Genomic DNA, 21,703 nt, shown 5'->3' on the forward strand with positions numbered 1-21,703 from the left:
AAGAAATTAAAACTATCCACCACTACTACAAAAATTGGCGAAGAGACCCGTTAAAATATGCCTAATAGACCGCTTCATAACGGGTCTCTATCTCAAGGGTGTCTTTGATAAAGAGACCCGTTCATTAGAGATGGTCTGTTTACAAGGTCAAAAAGACCTGTTGTCTTTGATAACAGGTCTATTACGTTAGTTATAAAATAAATAATTTAGAAGAAAAAGGGACCTGTTATTTAAGATATGGGGTATGTTTAGTGTTATCAAACAGACCTATCATTTCACATAACGGGTCTTTTTGTTCTCTAGTTTTTTAAAAATAAAATTATTTTTGCTTTATTTTATGTGGTTTGGCAGCTTTGCATTTAAATTTTGAAAATTTCGTTTTCATGTTTATAAAAATGGCGGAAGAATAAAAAATTGTAAGTTACATTCTACCATTGAAAATAACAATGGATTAAATTAAAATTGATGTGATACAAATAATCTTCCGACATACAATAATAACGAAAAATATTATTTTAAGTTACTGAAATTTAATTACAATTGTAATTACATCAATAAGACTTTAGTACTCCATTTTCTTTCTCCTTTGTTTGAGAATTCAGTCACGTAAACCTGACAAAACAAATTAAAACAAAATAATTAGTCATTATAAGAATTCTACTAGAAAACTTATTTAAAAACACATATAATAAAAAAGAAAGAAAAATTAAATACAACCACAGGTTTTGAGTTGAAAAAAATCACAACATCACAAGCGACTACTACAATTTATAGTACAAAAAATTGCTATACTTCGTATTCAGCAATAACATCCAGTTATCCCTCAAAAAAAAGGAAAAAAAAAAAAAAAAGCAAAACATTTGGTGAATAAATTTGTTAAGAAAAGTATTAAATACAATCAAAAGTTCAATAACAACTCAATTAATATATAAATATTTAGACAAATTCTGAAATAAAAAAATATATTTTTAAATAGATTACCTCAATTTGGATCTGAAGTTAGATCATTAATCAGACAACAATTATTCATAATTCCAGATCTATTAGACTATTATCATAGGAGGTTCATTATCTCTCTACCGTTGAAGAATGAAGTATACCTTCAATTAGGAGCAATTCAAAGGGTAGGATACCATGACGATCTCCATCGACTTGAAGCAGCCGAAATACGTTGTGTGTCGTCTTTTATCCACCTGTAGTACCAATTTCTTCCTTTTTCTACTCTAATTTGCCTTCATTGTTGTTCTCTTTCTTCTTAATTGCTTGGAAATTAATTCTATAACAACGTTGGCTGATGAATTGGATCTATATCATACATTAAAGTTGAAGGTAAATTAAGGAGCAGAATGCAGAAAAAATCAAAAGTTTCGGGTAAATTTTAATGTATGATATAGATCCAATTTAATGGTATTGGATTTTGTTTGATTTTTCTTTGGCCGAACACTAGATTGAAGGAGAATTTTATAAAAAAAAAATTGAGGATGAGGGTTTTACTTTGGGGTTGGAGTAAGTAACTGCTCATTCATAAAGAAGAGAGGAAGAGGGTTTTGATTTGGGATTGGGGATAGGCGGATGTTTTAAAGAGAGAAGATGAATGAGGTTTTTTTTTTCTTTTTTTTTTTTTTAATACGGGCAATGATAAAAATAAAATAAAATAAAGTGCAATAATCGTTGCTGCAGTCAAGATCAAAGGTAAAAGATCCGTTAATTTAGACAACGGGTCTCTTATCACTCTCATTTTTCTCCCACCATTTAACTGTGGGACCTAATATAATAGAGAAACCCGTTAGTTTTGATGACGAGTCTGTTATCTCTCCTTTTTTTTTTTTGCACCAAAATTCATACACATAAGAGACCCGTTATTATTATTATTGGATCTCTTATATCAAATAGACCCGTTAGTTAAATAACGGGTCTTTAATTACGGGTATCTTTTCCAAGTTTTGTAGTAGTGCACAACACTAAAATTTCCACACTTTCACTTCATTCGATTATGATTTGACGTGAAAAGTACTCATCACTGGGTTTGGTTTTTGGGGAGACACAAATGGGTGTCTACAGAAGCCCCCACTTTGACTGAGTTTGGAGAAACGCACGTTTTGAAAACAAAAGTCAAAGCATCGATAGGGACGGAGAATGATTCAGAACGTTCTGCAATCCTTAATCATTCTTGTAACGCCGATACCTGCAAACTAGCGTTAGTTAAAACAGATAAAAGAGTTAAGAAACGCGTATCTTGCACCATCAAGCACACGTCTCTGAAGGTAACTGATTTGTTGCTGTATTTGTTGTATTGATGACCTCCTGCAAGCTAGAGAATGTCATCCCGCTTGAAGACTGCTGCGCTTGTAACTGCCTCCAATTCCGCCATGATAATCTTCCTCAATCCAGGGAACACTATCGAAGATTACTTCGCTTGAAATGATCCTCTTCCGCTTTGTGACCATCTTCCACATCTTAGGGAACACGATCGAAGACAACTTCACTTGAAATCAACTTCAATTGTTCGTGACAACTCTCTGCAAGCTAGGGAATGCTTCCGAAGATATCCTCTCTTGAAGCTATCCTCATTTGTTGCGATAATTTTCCAAAGGAAATTATCGAAGACCTCCGCTTGTCGATCTTTAAAAAAGCTCGCTTGAACTTTGCTTCTGCTATGCTTGTACGTCGGCGCTTTTGCTGCTTGTGAACCTGTATGTCGGTGCCTTTTCTGAATTATGAACCAGTATATCGGTGCCTTTTCCGAATTATGAACCAGTATGTCGGTGCCTTTTGCGATGAGCCAATGATTAGGCGCTTTAAGCTAAGTGAGACGATCTTCCATCAGATCGATCACTTTACGTAATCAAGCCGATTACTAAAACTCGTGTCAAATTGCTCAGAGGGGCTAACTAGCGTACTAAGGAACCCAAAAATATACTGCACAAGATTGGAACAACCGTACTGAGTGGCTGGACGTTCTGGCGCCGCTGAAATAACATCAGCGTCGCTTATCTAGCTGTAGCGCCAGACGTTGGAGCTAGCGCCAGGCGCTAAAGCCTATCGACTGACGCCAAGGTCTGACGCTTGGCGCTAGAGTCGGGTTTTCTTTAAATACCCTTCTCTTCCTCATTTCCGCTGCTGTTGTTCGTGTTTCTTGCTCGAGAATTTCCAGAACTTCAATTCACTCGTTCTTTCTCGTTTCTCAACCAAATTCGCTCAAATTTGTTGCAAATCAAAGCTTATTCCATCATTTTCCCGATCTATGTAAGTTTCCTTCAAACTCACACCGGTTTTAATGAACTTTGCATGTATTTATCCACGAATTTCTTGAAAATTAGAAATTAGAATTGCTTAATTCTCTTTGTTTATCAAATTTTATGCCATGAAATTGCTTGATTATGTTTATATATTTCCTTGGGAGTAATTTGAGACTTTTTTGACTCAATTTGGTGAATAAATGAACAAATCACCATTGTTGAACCTCTTAAGGTCGGGAAAACAATGTGGCTTGTTCTTGATGTTTTTGCTAGCAATTCTTGTCCAATTTGTCACAATAACTACTATAGTATTGCAAGAAATTGTTTGGTTGCTTGAAAATGATGTGTATGCTCAATTAAAATTTATGCTCTGTTTTAGTACTACGTACTCTGTTTTTTGCGAACATAGTATCATGCGGCTAAGCGAACCTTAAATACCATAGAACCTTAATTTATGATAATTCTGCGCAATGTAGCATGGCTAGACAGTGAGGCTCTGGTTCACAGTCCCGAGACGTTCGACGGGAGCACGAACCCGTAGAGGATGATGCCGAACCGTCCACTTCGCTCAGCCGACTCCCTAAGTGGGATGAGCGGACCTTGTACTTTTCCCCCGTCCACCATATCTCTGAGAGGGTGAGACGGGGCATCACAGTTGGGAGGTGTAGACACCCATTTGTGTCTCCCCAAAACCAAACCCGGTGATGAGTACCTTTCGCGTCGAATCATAATCGAATAAAGTGAAAGTGTGGAAGGTTTAGTGTTGCGGAAAGTTTTAATTTCTTTTCTCTTCTCTCTGTTTTTGAAAACCTATTTTAAGAAAATAGCCAGTCCAATTAGGTTGGTCCATGATATGGGTCCAATAATAGTGTAGTTGGATAGGGCTTGAAAAGAGCTTTCCAACGATATATTATAAGCCCAATTTCGATAAATATTGAGGAAGTTATGGCCAAATTACTAAACTGAGCCTGGTTTGAGCCTTATATGCGGCCCAATGATCTATAGGAGGGTCTAATATGGATTTATCATTCCTAATGCAATTAGGAATGGTTTTAGTCTTCTAGATTCTTCTAGAAGGTTCTTTTCATTCCTAATTTAATTAGCATTGATAAATTGACTTTTGTTGACTTTTTAGAGTTTTAATCAGAATAAAAGAACGTTTTTTGTGGAAAATATAATTTTATCCTCCTGTACGGCAATTTCTATCTGATTTTAAGAAAACGCGTCGATTTCTTAGTCAGCGCCAAACGCCAGCTGTAGCGCCTGGCGCTACGCTTGGCGCTAGCGTTAGCGTCTGGCGCTAACGTCAACATTTGGTGCTAAAGTCAGCATTTGGCGCTAATCCTCGTTTTGCGCATGAGAACTCTGTTTTTGATGTTTTATCTTTTTGGCTGATTTTTCCTATAAATAGCTTCCTAAAAACTCCGTTTTCATTCACCAACTCTCATCAAGATTTTCTTGATTACTCTCTCTCTCTCTCTTTTCTAAACTAGCCTTCTCTCAAATATAAAAATTCTGCATTCATTAGATTTATATACACCTACCTATATTCGAAGTTGCCTTCGCCTTAGACGTGAAAGGTCTTAATTTCTGAGGGTTTGGTCCCAAATCTCTCTTTCAATTATTTAATTTAATTGTTTTAATTATTATTTTCCTTGAAGTTACTAACGTGTGTATTTTGTTATTAGAAAGAGGTACGAGGTATCCAAGTAAGTGCTTTAATTCTTTTATTGATTTTATGATATAGAAATCATGCTTAGATTGTTTTATTGATTCCTAGTATCATGTTTAGGATGTTCCTAGTATCATGTTAGGATGCTTTCTTTAGTATAATATTTAGGGTGATTTGGTTATATCAATCATGATTCCTTCGATGCCTTTTATTTTCTTTCCTAATATCATGTTAGTATCATGTTAGGGTTAAATCTTTGATCTTTATTTCTTAGTGACATGCTAGGGTTTGTTATTAATCTTGTTAGTATCATGCCTAGGATCTTGCTATTATTATGCTTTAACATGATTATTATGATTATGATTATTATAATTATTATTATGATGATTATTGTTTTGATTATTATTATGATTATTTTAATTAAATTATTGATGATTATTATGTTGCTTGATTATATTGTTATTGCTTGATCACACCTTTTATGCATGTTTAAAGAGAAATGATACTTGTAATCACGCTTAATAAGATAATTAAGAATCTTGTTAGGGTTAAATATGATTATAATTCAAGTGATCGCCAATAATAGATTTATTTGTGCATTAATATTTAACCAACATAGATAAACAGGTTTAGGGTTAATTCTATTGATTGCATGTTAGTCAGAAAACGCACATTAATACGATCAAAATAAAGTAGAGGCCTATTATTAGGGCAGATTCAATCTCTTTTAGGTTTGATTTGTACCTTCATCCCTGAACTACAAGTCATGGTTCCATACCTATTAGAGTTAACGATCTCTTGGATCGTTAAGGAGTGTAACCTTCACCTCGTGAACGGTTTACAAGTTTTTAAAAAAACTTGTTGGCGACTCTTTTTCTCTATCTTCTTTCCCTTTGGACGCCACCGTACTTTAGTGTATGATCACAGTGGGGTTCAAGTTTGGGATTAATTCTTGAAATATTCCCTACAGTTTTTTGGCGACTCCACTGGGGATACCCTCCATCAATAACAAAAATGACGGAATTTTTGCGCAAAATTGTTTGTCACATTTTCTTGCACACACAAACATGCACATAATAATAATAATAATAATAATAATAATAATAATAATAATAATAATAATAATAATAATAATAATAATAATAATAATAATAATAATAATAATAATAATAATAAATGAAAAAAAATGATAAATATAAAATAAACTCATAATAGTATGTATATACAAATATGTTTAAAAAATGAGTCAAAATAAATAAATAAAAAGCACAGGAACAAACTACGGCGTCGGGGGACGTAAACCTATCATCGCATAAAACTCCGCTGTATGAGGAGTAACCTCTCCACTAGCTCCGGCTCCAGCTCCAGCACTAGCTCCAGTCTCCGCGGGAGGAGGAAAGCTCAACTTAGGACCCGTCCACCCGAGATCAACCTGAGGCTGAGGCTGCCGAGGCTGCTGCGATGACGAGCTGACCTCATACATCCCACCACCTCTAAGAACCGAGGTAGCCTCTCCCTGGCCTACCGGCGCAACATGTGCACCCTCAGAGGAAGAACTTGATCCCTCTACCGCCTCGGTACGGGCAACCTCAGAACGACCGTCCCGACGTCCCAAAGTAGTGCGGCTACGTCTCGAGCTAGACCTCACCTTAGGTCTCATGCGGGTACGAGAAGGAATGGGCTGACCTTGCAAAAAAAATTAAAATAAAAAACTGGCAAAATAGAAGCGGTAATGCAAAAACACATGAAGGGAAGACTACCTCCTGAACTGTCAAAGAAATAAGTCAGTAAACATGCATAACATATATGGACAAAAGTTGCAAATAAACAAGCTTACCCGAGTCTGGTGGCGAGGAATCGACCGCTCCGCAAAGCGCTCGTCCTCAGGAGCCGGAGGAATCATCTCCTCAATCATCCCATATGTCCCCTGATAATGGATAGACATACGCGGCGGCACGAACTCAGCAGCATCATCCTGACAAGACAAAATAATATCAGTAAAGCATTACTTGGGGGCTACTTAACGAAAGGTAAAAGCTGAAAAATCGTACCGCCACATCCTCAGCAGGTAAAGGAACTGGAGCTAACAACGGCAGTAGCTCCTCCCCATAACATCGCCCAGGGATCGTGTAAGATCGCCAAGGGGTACCAGCTCCCTTAGACATGCTCACCAACCTCGTGGCGTTAAACATGTGACGTGGTGGAGGAGCAAGAACGACAAAGGTATCAGAGGAATGCTTAATAGCAACCCTCTCTCCAAGGTATGAAGTCGCTCCATAGGTCCCCAAGAAATAGCGACACTCAGCAGAATACTGCGCGGCTAACCCAAGGATTGCTAGGTCGACCCACGGTTGGTACAGCACCTCAGGCTCTACAAAGAGCGTCAATAAGGCAAGAATCTATCTAAGGCATCACAAAATGTCAAATAAGAAAAGAATCATACCGAGATGATCCAATCTCGAACATATGCAGTGGACATCCCCACACGGCGGCTGCCCCAGGAAGCACTAACTGGAAACCTGCGCGGCGACGGTCTCGCCGGCGCAGCTGAGGGGAAGTACTCTTAGAACCAGATCTACAAGAAGCTAAAACTATCAGCAAGTGCTAACTAAGATGTAGAGATAAACTTTATAGGGAATAAGGTTTACCTCTACGACCCTCCAGAAGCCGGACAAAGCAACATTCGACCCAAAGGACCGATGTCGGCACGAGTCCCGCAGCGCTCGAATGAAATCAGCTTAGGACAAGCTGGCGCAGTCGTAAGTCCCAATCCGGTGTAGAGGATGTGGACGACAGGGAGGTAGTAAAGCAGCGCCCTACTACCCTTGTCAGGGGAAGACGCCCCTCACAGCAAGATAAGTGCAAAGATGCGCACCCGCTGCTCTCGGGTAGTCGCACCATCGTTGAAAGCCGCTGCTAGAGTCGAGCGGCGAATCCCCCTAGCGCTGAACTAAGTCGACTCTACCTCAGCTTGAGCCTGAATAGCAATCGGACCCAACAGCTCCTCGACCTCAGGGGAAAAGACGTCGATCCCGCTGTCGAACGGATGTGGCACGGAGCTAAACTCCAGTCCTGTGATGAGATTGAAGTCTGTAGGAGTGACCATCATCTCACCCTAGGGAAAGTGGAAAGTGTTGGTGGTGTCCCAAAAGAACTCCATCAGAGCACGAACTACATGGATCTAGACCTATTGGAGTTAACGATCTCTTGGATCGTTAAGGGGTGTAACCTTCACCTCATGAACAGTTTACAAGTTCCTAAAAAAACTTGTTGGCGACTCTTTTGCTCTTCTTTCCCTTTAGACGCCACCGTACTTTATTGTATGATCACAGTGGGGTTCAAGTTTGGGATTAATGCTTGAAATATTCCCTACAGTTTTTTGGCGACTCCACTGGGGAGGATTTCTATTTTAATTCTTGAAATTTATTTGGCAATGATTTAGAATGAGTGGATGAGACTCGAAAAGTTCTAAGTATTTCACGTGCGTAATTTGATTAAAATTATTGTCATATGCATAAAAAAAGATCTCATTGGAAAGACCATCCGTAATGAGTTAAAACATTGGATTTTACACGTAGGAAATTTGAGAAATATCTTTCACAACTAGGACCGAAATAACACTACGCGAAACTGGAAAATTTTATCGAGTAAAGAAAGCTGCCGAGCCATGTAGGAATTAACGTCTGCGATATCAGCGCCAGAATTTTGACTGTAGCGCTAGACGACACCTCTGTCGCCAGGCGCTACAGCTAAAATCTGGCGCCAATCTCTGTTTGCTGGCGCCAAATTCTTCCAATACCGTGCCAGAAATATGCATTCTAATTTCGACCAGTTATTCGCATTGTTTGCTCGATCCTACTTCCGGATTGAGTTTTTCTCACTTTTCTGAAACCCATATGTGTTCTACATATGGGCATAACCGTCTGGGAATTCATGCTCCATCTACCTAATTGAACGCTCTGAGCAACAAAGGGTATATTCGAGATTGTTGAATTCACCAAACCATGGAAGTGAGTTTTTTCTAAAACTCGCGGTGTCCCATCCACTTGTGCCAACCCTTCACGGTTAGGCTTCCCCACGGTGCATCCGGACAATTAACCATGGACCCTCTATTGAGTAAACCATATCCCGAACTTTAGAGAACTAGAGCCATGGTTAGGTTGCAAACTCATTGCATCATATCATGCCTACTTGACTAATTGTGCATTATTTGTTGTGCATATGGTATATGTTTTCCTTAACCGTTTGTTTGACTTGTGTTAAGATTAAATAAATTAATGACTAAGAGAACTTTGCCTAATTAATTAGTTAATTAATTAATTAATTTGAGTAAATAAAGTCCAATATTTTAACCAGAATTGACCTAGTACGACTTTGGGCATACCCCTGTTGATTAATAACACCGTAAACAGTTTCAGATTGAAGCTCCTGCAATGGCGCCAAAGTCTGGACTGTAACGCTACTCTGTGGAGTATGGCGCCTGGCGACATCTCTGTCGTCTGGAGCTACACTACAAAGAGAGGCGCCAGTTCGGATTATTGATCGAGTCATCACCTAGTGTCTAATTATCCAGTTTGCTAATTAATTTGGTTAAATTTACTGTCAATAATACTTTGTTAAGTCATTAATTGAGTCTAGGCACTAAGTCCCATGGTCTTACACAAGAGTCCAAGCATGTCACTTACACTCAACGCACACACCAATACACACACTTTGACCATGTTTAAGAGAGTCTTCGATGCGCGTTTTTTCCGTAATTTTTTTAGGGGGGTAAGTCGGATATTAATCCTCCAATGTAAATACCATACTTAGTTCTTAAAAAATATATACATTATTTTTGCCAAAAATATGCACCTATTTTTTTTCCTCTTTAAAACCGTAAAATCAAGGTCGATTCTAGTCAAGTAATTAAAACACAAAATGGTTTAAACTACAGCGCGTGGTCAAGAAAGGAAGGACGGTTAATCAAATACAACCTTTTCGTACAAGTCCAACTTTTCGACAAACCCATAGCTCGTGAAAGGAAAGCTAGGACAGTAATGGCAACACAAGAAGAAGTAAATGAGCTTAGGAACCAACTGGTTACCGTGACTGAGGCACTAAAGCTCCTCACACTTAAGATCGATGATCCCGTGAAACAACAACACATGGACCTCATGCAAGAGAGTCTAAGAAAGCTATCTAGCGACTACAAGTTTCAAGAGATTAGTCCACAAGGGGTCTCGGTGGACAAAGATCTTCTACCGCAGAAGTTCAATGCCAACGACATCCCGAAATTCAAAGCAACCGATAACCCTTATTTTCATTTAAGAACCTTCAAGATAATAATGAGTATTAAAGGTATCGATAAGAAGGTTTTCCCCTCTCTGTTCTCACTATCTCTCGAGATCGTTTGCAAGCAATGGTTCTTTTCTCTCGAGAAAGAAAAGACCTCCACCTGGGAGTCCATAGCAAACGCTTTCGTTGATAGATACAAATGCAACATTCAAGTTGAGACTGACCATAGGGAACTTGAAATCCTCAAGAAAAAGGAGAACGAAGGCTTCACCTCCTTCTTTAACAAATGGAGAGAAACCTCAGCTAAGATGATTGAGGTGCCAAGTGAAAAAGAGTCTGTAAGTTTGTTCATAAAAAACCTTCAAGAAAAATACTCCAAGCATCTCAAGTATCAAAATAATCTCCATACCTTCAAGGCCGTCTACGACATTGGAATAAATATTGAAGACGACCTGGCTAAGTTGAAAGCTGCCAACAATAACTCCAATAGTGGCTGGAAAGGAAAGAAGAACGACAATCCTTCTTCTTCCAAAACCATCCACTCAAACAACGTTAGCACTTTTAACCTAGGTGAAGTCCTTGATATGAATAATCAAGAACAAAAGAAACCATTTAGGAGGAACTTTACTCCTATTGGCATGAGTTATGACACCGCATTTGATCGATCAAATGCAAAAGGTCTTATAACTCCTATTGGACCATTTGGGGACCCACCAGTCGAAAAGAGGTCAGCTAACTGGAACCCCAATGCACACTGTAAATACCACCAAAGTAGAGGCCATCTCACCGAGAACTTTTGGAAGCTTAAAGAAGCTATCCAAGACTTAATCGATTACAACAAGCTACCATTTCCCCCTGCCAGTAAGAAGCCAAGTATTGATAATGCGCCTCTCGCTCATTCCTTGGCTATCTCTGATGAGGAAAACGAGGTTGACCCCTCGCCTCTTATCAAACTCATTAAAGAAATCCATGCCATCGAAGAAGAGGAGGAGATCTTTTTCAACGCCATGGATAACCTTCCAGAACTAGCAAGTAAAGAGGACATACAATCGCTCACACTGTTCATGATGGAATGATCACACTTGCTATGTGAAACTCTCAAGGAACTTCAGAAGAAATATGACGAGGTTCCACTCCCGAAAAATGAACCTAAGAGAGAGTTCACACCCAAGGGAATGACTTACGAGGCGAAATGTTTTCCTTTACAAGTCACCGAAAAACCCAAGAAGAGTAATAGACTCTACACTCCAATTGGGATCCCATATATACAAATGTTCGAAATGCTCTCCGAGAGTGGCGAGATCAAACCTCTCGAACCGAGACCATTCAAATCATTAAAAAGGACAGATAGATATTACTGTCAATATCATCAATCAGGGGGTCACACTATCGAAAACTGTTTTAAATTTCAGGATTTAATTCAGAAAATGATTGATGAAAAGAAACTAGTCCAAGTTCCACAAGTAGAAGATGCAAGTATTAATGGAGTTTGGGACAGTGATGAAGAAGACGTCTATTTAAAAGACGTGGTAGGACCTCCACCTTCAGCGTCATACGCCATGGATGACTTTTGGGCTGAAGAAGATTCATCGATAGACGTCCTCACAAGATCCGGGAGAATGCAACCTCCCGTTTCAACACAACCCATGCCTACCACACAACAAGTTCCCATACCTATCATTGAAGATAATGATATTGTCAAAAATTTCAAAAAGACAAAAGTTGAAATGAACGTATGGAAACTTCTAGCGCATCTCGAGAACATAGGTTGGCTGTAATGAATGCCTTGGACAAAATAAGGATAGATTCTGACACCACTCCTGAGGGGTTGGCTAACTTCCTCATGAGTGATCTTCCTAGTCCAATCAATTTGATCACCTTTTCTGACAAGGATTTACCTCTAGAAGGTGACAAACACTAGAAGGCATTAAATCTCACAGTAGTTTGCAAGAGAATGAACGTCCCTATGACTCTTGTAGACAATGGATCAGCCATCATCATCTGTCCACTTAGAACTGCGAGAATGCTAGGCATGAGGGATGAAGACTTAACCCCGTCAACACAAGGAATAAGGGCCTACGACAACACATGTCGTCCAGCTCTTGGTAAAATTACCATGAACGTAACGGCGGGAGAAATAAAACATGCTACTACTTTCCAAGTAGTAGACATTAAAGCTTCATTCAATCTATTGTTGAGACGCCCTTGGCTTCATGACCTAAAGGCCGTCCCCTCATCTCTCCACCAACAAGTAAAAGCCATAGTTGGCGGAATTCCTATCACCATCGATGCTTCACCTATGAGGATCAAGTCTATAGAAAATCCAATAATCAATTTGGAGCACGATGAGGATGATGAAGACTTATGGAGCTTTAACGAAGAGGTCTCCATAATCCAGGAGGATGAAAGGACCCCTCTTTGCCATGACCCCCATTCTAATATGATCGTAAATTCTATTCTAAAGAAACAAGGACATTTTCCTGGGATGACCCTAGGAAAGAATAAAGGAATAGCAAAACTTGCTGTGTGGTCAATTCATAATGGTCAATTCATAAAAGAAGGAGAGAACTATCCATGCCATGAATTTTTCGAACCATTTGTCGTAAACGGCATAAGGCAACCGGGATTTGAAATTTTCTTGGATTGTTATTTCACAGATGAAATCCCAACTCCTGTCCATAAGGAGAAAGCACCCCTATGCTTTCACTTTAACGTCATGGGATTATTATTTGGGCGAAAAAAGGATAAGCAAACTTACAAAGAGGATAACTCCTCGCTCATTCAAACAGTCTTACAAAGCGAAAGCTTCGATCCCTCAAAGCTAATCATTCCAACGGAAGGATCACTACAAGGGTGGCACAAGACCGTCAAGGTGACTACTCCAAGTGGAAGAAAGATATCCATCACGACAGGACAAGGACTAATGTTCAAACAGTCATCTGAGTCAGAGTCAGAGTCTCTCCCTATAGAGTCATTTAGGTCTTTAGTAGTAGCACCTTCCCCTTCTATCTCTTCTCCTAGAATAGTTAGTGATCAAGTCCCTGAGGACATATCACTCTTTGATGTAATGATCTCAGAGTAAAATAATATTTCTTCTTCTCCTTATTTCTTGTGTTCTTCTCTAACCCAAGATGACAAGCATTGTTGAACTAACAATGAAAAAGACAAAGAACTTATTAAAGTAATGGAAACACTCGAAAAGAAAAACCGGTAATTGAAGAAACTGAGACGGTTGATATCTCAAATGATTCAACCAATAAAAGAGAAGTTAAAATCGGACTAACACTTAATGAACAAGAAAGAACCGATTTAATTAACTTACTTAAAGAATTTATCGATGTATTTGCTTGGTCATACGAAGATATGCCAGGCATTAATAGAGAAATAGCTCAACACACTATACCACTAATTCCAGGAATGAAACCTGTGAAACAAAAGTTACGTCGAATGAAACCTGACGTAGCTCTTAAAATAAAAGAAGAGGTCCAAAAACAAATAACTGCAGGTTTCATCAAAGTGTATAAATACCCTGAATGGGTCGCCAACGTTTTCCTAGTTCCGAAAAAATATGGAAGGGTAAGAATGTGTGTCGACTATTGAGATCTAAATAAGGCAAGTCCAAAGGACGACTTCCCTTTACCACACATCGATATTCTGGTAGATAACACGGCAAATCACGCACTTCTCTCGTTCATGGACGGATACGCAGGTTATAACCAGATTCTCATGGCAGAAGAAGATATGGAGAAAAATGACCTTCATACACCATGGGGCACTTACTACTACACGGTAATGCCATTCGGGTTAAAAAACACTGGTGCTACTTACCAACGTGCAACAACTGTCTTACTCCATGACATGATGCATAAAGAAGTCGAAGTATATGTCAACGACATGATTGTAAAATCAAAAGACCGCCCAGGCCATCAAGTAGCCTTAAAGATGTTTTTCGAAAGGCTAAGAAAATATAATATGATGTTGAACCCATCTAAGTGTGATTTTGGAGTAACCAGAGGCAAGCTTTTGGGTTATGTCATAAGTTTTAGAGGAATAGAGATAGACCCAACCAAGATCAAATCAATCATGTCAATGCCACTGCCCAAAACCGAGAAATAGATTCGAGGATTTATTGGCCGGTTGCAATACATAAGTAGGTTCATATCAAAATTGACAACGATATTTGAACTAATCTTTAAGAAGCTTAAGAAGAATGTACCAGTAATATGGGATGACGAGTGTCAAAAAGCCTTTGAAAAGATCAAATCCTATCTCGCAAATCCTCCCGTATTAGCACCAGCACTTCCTGGAATACTTCATAGGTTATACTTAACAGTTACCAAAGAGACAATGGGAGCTATGCTAGCACAAGAAATAGAAGGCAAAGAAAACGCAATCTACTATCTAAGAAAGAAAATGTTCGAATATGAAGCACGGTACACACCACTTGAGAAATTGTGCCTCGCCTTGGTGTGGGCCACAACCAAGTTAAGACATTACATGCTAGTGCTTACCGTCTTCGTAGTCTCCCGATTAGATCCACTCAAGTATCTATTCGAGAAATCTACACTCAATGGACGCATATCGAGATGGATAATCAATTTAGCCCAGTTTGATGTAAGGTTTATGCCACAAAAAGCTATCAAAGGATCTGTGGTGTCAGAGTTTCTAGCGGACTTTCCAATAGAAGACTCGACGCCAATAACAGACAATGAGTTTCTAGATGAAGACTTAATGGTCACTGAAGATGATACTTGGACTTTATACTTCGACGGAGCCTCAAACCAAAAGGGATGTGGTGTTGGAGTATTACTAGTGTCACCTAAAGAAGAGCATGTCCCAATCTCCATAAAGCTTGACTTCGACATTACCAACAACACTGCTGAATACGAAGCATGCGTGGTAGGCCTTGAAACAGCTTTGGCATTGGGAGTAAAAAAGTTACGGATATTCGGAGACTCTTCATTAATCATCAATCAAATATCTAAAAGGTGGAAAGTAAGGAGTGAAAGTCTAGCCCCTTACCAAACCTATCTGGAAACTCATAATAATCAGTTAGAGAAGGTAGAATACAGATATCTACCTAGGGAAGAAAATCAATTTGCTAATGCCTTGGCAAGACTAGCCTCGATGGTTAGGATTCCCACGGAAATCGAGCAAATGCCTCTAACTATAGAAAAAAGGCACAAACCAGCATACATCCAGGCTATAGAAGATGATGAGGTAGTCCAAGACAAAGAAGAAGAAGAAGAAGAAGAAGAAGAAGAAGAACCGTAGTACACGGATATACTTAATTATGTCACCAAAGGAGAATACCCTCCCCATGCTGACAAAAGAGCAAAACGAGCCTTAAGACTCTTGGCTTCCCAATATGTACTCATAGACAACGAACTACATAAAAGGGTACCTAAGGGTCGAGCTCTCTTATGTGTAGAGAAAAAGGATGCACAAAGAGCAATGAGGATAGTACACGAAGGATTTTATGGCACTCACATAAATGGCAAAATGTTAGTCCAAAAGATAATGCGAGAAGGATATATTGGACTACAATGAATAGGGATTGTCAACAATACGTAAAAAGATGCCATAAGTGCCAAATCTATGCCAATTTACAACATGTTCCTCCATCCTTGCTCTACACCTACACATCTCCATGGCCATTCTCTACATGGGGAATTGACATCATCGGCAAAATCACTCCCCCAGGAACAGGAGGCCACGAATATATCCTAGTAGCAATTGATTACCTCACAAAGTGGGTCGAAGCGCAATCATACGCTAAACTCATTGCAAAACATGTAGAACTCTTTATCGAGAGAAATATTATTTGACGATACGGAGTCCCACATGAAATGATAAGTGACAATGGAACTCACTTTCAAGCCAAATGTGAAGAATTGCTACAAAAATATGGCATTCAACATCATCATTCTTCCCTTTTAGGCCTCAAGCAAATGGAGCAGTTGAGGTAGCTAATAAAAATTTAAAAACTATCATCGAGAAAATGACAGAACATTATAAGGATTGGCCTGAAAAACTTCACTTCACATTGTGGGGTTATCGCACGTCAATTCGCACATCAACAGGAAATACGCCATTTTCCTTGGTTTATGGAATGGATGTCGTACAACATGTCGAACTAGAGATTATATCTCTACGCATTGTGTTAGAGAGTAAACTCGATGAAGTCGAATGGACTAGGGAAACATATGAAGAATTAATTCTACTCGATGAAAAACGACTAGAAGCTCTACATCACACTCAGTGTTATCAAACTCGTATGGCTAGGCATTTTAATAAAAAGGTCAAGACAAGGAATATCAAAGTAGCATTAAGGAAAAATGTTTTAGATCCAAGGGGAAAATTTAGACCTAATTGGTCTGGATCCTACATTGTCAAAACAATCCTGTCAGGAGGTGCAGCAAAATTAATTGATATGGATGGCAATGAGTTCTCGAACATGACAAATCTTGACCAATTTAAGAAATACTACCCATAATTACTTGAGCAGGATACTCAAGAGAGCTACGTTTGGCCTGATTCCTTAAGAAAGGATACGTAGGCAACCCTTTACGGGTGCGACCACTTTATTTTTAAACATCTCGCATCCCAGAATTAATTAAAAATTCGACAGAAGATCGACGGAACATCGGCGTCACAAAAAAAACTCTAGCGCCAGCCGAAGGTCGTTAGCGACAGACGATGGCAAATGTCGCCAGACGCCAGATTGTCGTAGCCGGCGCCAGTCTCGAAATCATGGTGCCAATTTATAGTTAAAATTCTAGGAATGTTTTAGTGTTTTTCGGAAAATTTTTGACTTCCGTACTCGAAAAATTTCTGGAAAATTAATTTTTTTCATTTTTCATTGCTTTAATAAAATAAATTTAAAGTAAATAATTTAATTAAAAGCTGGAATTTCATTAATAAAATAAATTACATTATTGATGGAATTTAATTAAAGCTTAAATAAAATAAATTTAAATAAAAAAAAACTAAGTCTAATTATTGGAAATTAAGAAATGCTCTTAATCTTCTCTCTCTTTCTTAGCCCTTTTCCAATTTTTGTCTGCTTCTTCCTCCTCATCCATAACCTTAGGTAGTAGGCATCATTTAGAGGATCTTCATTCAATCTTGGAGTAAATAGTTTCCCCTTTAGCTAGGACTCCATGCTTCTTTTCTACCCAAGCTTTCTTTTCTGTGGTGTCAGCTTTCCTTTTTCCCTTATATTTTGCAGTACTCTTTTTCCTAGGCATTATAGGTGTTTTGAACTCAATTCTTTCACCTAAGCGTTCCTTAACGGTAATTACCTTGTCACCTAGACGACTCTTCACATCAATTTTGCTCTGATTTTTCTTCACGTCCTTTGAAGGTTTCTTTAGAAGCCACCTTTTAACATCATTAGACAAGGAAGGAGGAACCTTTTGGGTAATTACCTCCCATAAAGGTCTAGCGCTCCAATACGCATCAAATTTGTCTACTTCCTGGGAGACAGGGAACTCGTAGGGAGGATGAAGATCTCCGGAAGGAATAGTCTAAAGTAGGCCGTATTGTCTTTTTACCCTGCAGGGATAATAAAAAGTCATACGGGACAAGCTTGGAAGACGGCAGGAAGGTTGCTTGTTAACACCAACCATCCTTTCTATTTTCCACCAAGGGATGACCCACTTGATGGCAAAATTGTAGGATTCGAAGACCTTCTTCCATTCATGGCGCCCCATCTTAGAGAAGCGTTTATTCCTCCTCACGAAGCAATTTGGAGTATACTTCTTAATGTTGTCTGGAGGGCTAATTAATTCCAGTATTTCCATTAGCCACATCTGTAAAAAAAAATTGCAATGCCAATAAATTATTATTACTATACAAAAATATATTTTTTATTTATGTAATTTAAAATATTATTTTTCTACATGTAATAAAATTGGAGAGCCCCGAAAAGGTGCTTTTGGATTCCTCTTTAATTCATCAAGACTAATCATAGTCTCTCCCACTATTAAAGACATTGCATTTCTCCCTGATTCAATTTGTTCTAATAAAGTGGTTATAATTGATTGACCCTCATTATTTTTACCACTAGTAAGAAAAAATTGATTAAGCATACAAAATAAGAAAGCCCTTCTTCTATAAACATGGAAAGATTCAGAATAAGGTCTATCAAAATAATAGCGAGCAAATTCTTTCAAGTTAACTATATTACCATCTACTATTTTTGATAGATCTCTTTCTTTTAAATTAAAGAAGTGTTCAAAATCCTTATAATAATATGCATCTATTCTAGGGATTACTACAAGATCTATTGCAGGGAAACCTAAAATAGCACCAAATTCTTCTGGCAAAGGGCTAATTTCATCATACCCTTTTCCAAAGCAATGAGTATCTACATCCCAATATTCTAGAGCGCTATGAATAAAATCTGAGTCAAGATCTACCCCTTTGATACCATAAATACCCCCGAAGTGAAACTCATCTAATTCTTTTCTCTCTTTGGCATTAAGAGACCGACACCATTCATGGGTGTAGTTGGTAAAACTTTTGGAGACTAGAGACATGATGTTATTTTTCTAAAAGCTAAGAAATATTTTATTTGCTGAAATTATGAAGAGAATCGGCTGGGCAGGGGGCTATTTATGCACAAAATCAGAGTAGTTTTAATCTAGGAAGGATTCGGGGTCAGCGCTCTTTAGCGCCAAACGCCAACTCTTGGCGCCTGACGCTAGAGTCTGGCGCTAAACGCTAAGTGTAGCGGCTGGCGGTACACCAAAACGCGTGGCGCCAGCTGGCGCCAATTCGCCTCATTGTACGCGCTTTCTGCAAAACTGCGTTTTCGATATAATTCGAGTCTGCTAACGACTTTATGGTTTCCTTGTATTTTTCTAAATATTCATTTATTTTTCAATTAAATTAATATAGCTGTTATATTAATTAATTATTTTTTTTGGTTTTTATTTAGACTAATTTTTAAGTTTTTATAAATCCAACATTTTATTTGACTTTTCCTTTTTTCATTTTTTCTTTTTTGGGGGAGAAAGTCGGATACCCTCCATCAATAACAAAAATGACGGAATTTTTGCGCAAAATTTTTTGTCACATTTTCTTGCACACACAAACATGCACATAATAATAAAAATAATAAAAATTGAAAAAACATGATAAATATAAAATAAACTCATAATAGTATGGATATACAAATATATCTAAAATGAGTCTAACTAAAGGCAAAGTTCTATACAAGGTCAAAATAAAATAAATAAAAAGCACAGGAACAAACTATGGTGCCGGGGGACGTAAACCCATCATCGCATAAAACTCCGTTGTACGAGGAGTAACCTCTCCACCAGCTCTGGCTCCAGCTCCAGCACTAGCTCCAATCTCCGTGGGAGGAGGAAAGCTCAACGTAGGACCCGTCCACCCGAGATCAACATGAGGCTGAGGCTGAGGCTGCGGAGGCTGAGGCTGAGGCTGCAGCGAAGACGAGCCGACCTCGTACATCTCACCACCTCTAAGAGCCGAGATAGCCTCTCTCTGGCCTACCGGCACAGCATGTGCACCCTCAAAGGAAGAACTTGAGACCTCTACCGCCTCGGTACGGGCAGCCTAAGAACGACCGCCCCGACCTCCCGAAGTAGTGCGGCGACGTCTCGAGCTAGACCTCGCCGGGTCCCTCCGCACCTCAGGTCTCGTGCGGGTACGAGAAGGAATTGGGTGACCTTGCAAAAGAAATTAAAATAAAAAACTGGCAAAATAGAAGCGGTAATGCAAAAACACATGAAGGGAAGAATACCACCTGAACGGCGTCGTCTCGACAGTAGGTAGCCACGTTCCTCATCCGGACAAGCTGGCTCCTGAAGGCATCTATGCATCGTGCCATCGCCGAAACCACCTCGCGTGAGAAATGTCAAAGAAATAAGTCAGTAAACATGCATAACATATATGGACAAAAGTTGCAAATAAACAAGCTTACCCGAGTCTGGTGGCGATGAATCGACCGCTCCACAAAGCGCTCGTCCTCAAGAGCCGGAGGAATCATCTCCTAAATTGGCCCATATGTCCCCTGATAATGGATAGACATACGGGGTGGCACGAACTCAGCAGCATAGTCCTGACAAGGAAAAATAAAATCAGTAAAGCATTACTTGGGGGCTACTTAACGAAAGGTAAATGCTGAAAAATCGTACCGCCACATCCTCAACAGGTAAAGGAACTTGAGCTAACAACGGCAGTAGCTTCTCCCCATAGCATCGCCCAGGGATCGTGTAAGATTGCCAAGGGGTACTAGCTCCCTCAGACATGCTCACTAACCTCATTGCGTTAAACATGTGACGTGGTGGAGGAGCAGGAACGACAAAGGTATCGTAGGAATGCTAAATAGCAACCCTCTCTCCAAGGTATGCAGTCTCTCAATAAGTCCCCAAGAAATAGCGAAGCACAACAGAATACTGCCAGCTAACCCAGGGACTGCCAGGTCGACCCACGGTCGGTACAACACCTCAGGTTCCTGCAAAGAGCGTCAATCAGGCAAAAATCTATCTAAGGCATCACAAAATGTCAAATAAGAAAAGAATCATACCGAGATGATCCAATCTCGGACATATGCAGTGGACATCCCCACACGGCGGCTGCCCCAGGAAGCACTAACTGGAAACCTGCGCGGCGACGGTCTCGCCGGCGCCGCTGAGGGGAAGTACTCGTAGAACCAGATCTACAAGAAGCTAAAATTATCAGCAATTGCTAACTAAGATGTAGAGCTAAACTTTAAAGGGAATAAGGTTTACCTCTACGACCTTCCAGAAGCCGGACAAAGCAGCATTCGACCCAAAGGACCGATGTCGGCACGAGTCCCGCAACGCTCGAATGAAATCAGCTTAGGCCAAGCAAGCCTAGTCATAATTCCGGATCCGGTGTAGATCGCGAACGGCAGGAAGGTAATAATGCAGGGCCCCACAGCAAGATAAGTGCAAAGATGCATACCCACTGCTCTCGGGTAGTCGCACCATCGTCAAAAGCCGCTGCTAGAGTCGAGCGGCAAATTCCCCTAGCGCTGAACTGAGTCGACTCTACCTCAGCTCGAGCCCGAATAACAATCAGACCCAACAGCTCCTCGACCTCAGGGGAAAAGACGTCGATCCCGCTGTCAAACGGATGTGGCACGGAGCTAAACTCCAGTCCTGTGATGAGACTGAAGTCTGTAGGAGTGACCATCATCTCACCCTAGGGAAAGTGGAAAGTGTTGGTGGTGTCCCAAAAGAACTCCATCAGAGCACGAACTACATGGATCTAGACCTATTGGAGTTAACGATCTCTTGGATCGTTAAGGGGTGTAACCTTCACCTCGTGAACGGTTTACAAGTTCCTAAAAAAACTTGTTGGCGACTTTTTTGCTCTATCTTCTTTCCCTTTGGACGCCACCGTACTTTAGTATTTGATCACAGTGGGGTTCAAGTTTGGGATTAATGGTTGAAATATTCCCTACAGGAGGACACGTTGTCATGGTTCCGGTTGTGACGGCTTCTATGGGAGTCTT

At 39.6% G+C, this 21,703-nt stretch overlaps 1 long non-coding RNA gene across 1 annotated transcript; it reads right to left on the reverse strand.

Moving 5' to 3' along the window:
• Positions 1-414: 414 nt before the first annotated feature.
• On the reverse strand, positions 415-1,583 carry LOC110735308. Its single transcript, XR_002514067.1, has 2 exons — positions 1,101-1,583; positions 415-612 (listed from the first exon to the last, which is right to left on the reverse strand). It is a non-coding gene; the product is annotated as an uncharacterized LOC110735308 (long non-coding RNA).
• Between the last annotated feature and the right edge of the window lie 20,120 nt (positions 1,584-21,703).

Source organism: Chenopodium quinoa, unplaced genomic scaffold, assembly GCF_001683475.1.
Source record: "Chenopodium quinoa cultivar QQ74 unplaced genomic scaffold, ASM168347v1, whole genome shotgun sequence".
NCBI classification, from domain to species: domain Eukaryota; kingdom Viridiplantae; phylum Streptophyta; class Magnoliopsida; order Caryophyllales; family Amaranthaceae; genus Chenopodium; species Chenopodium quinoa.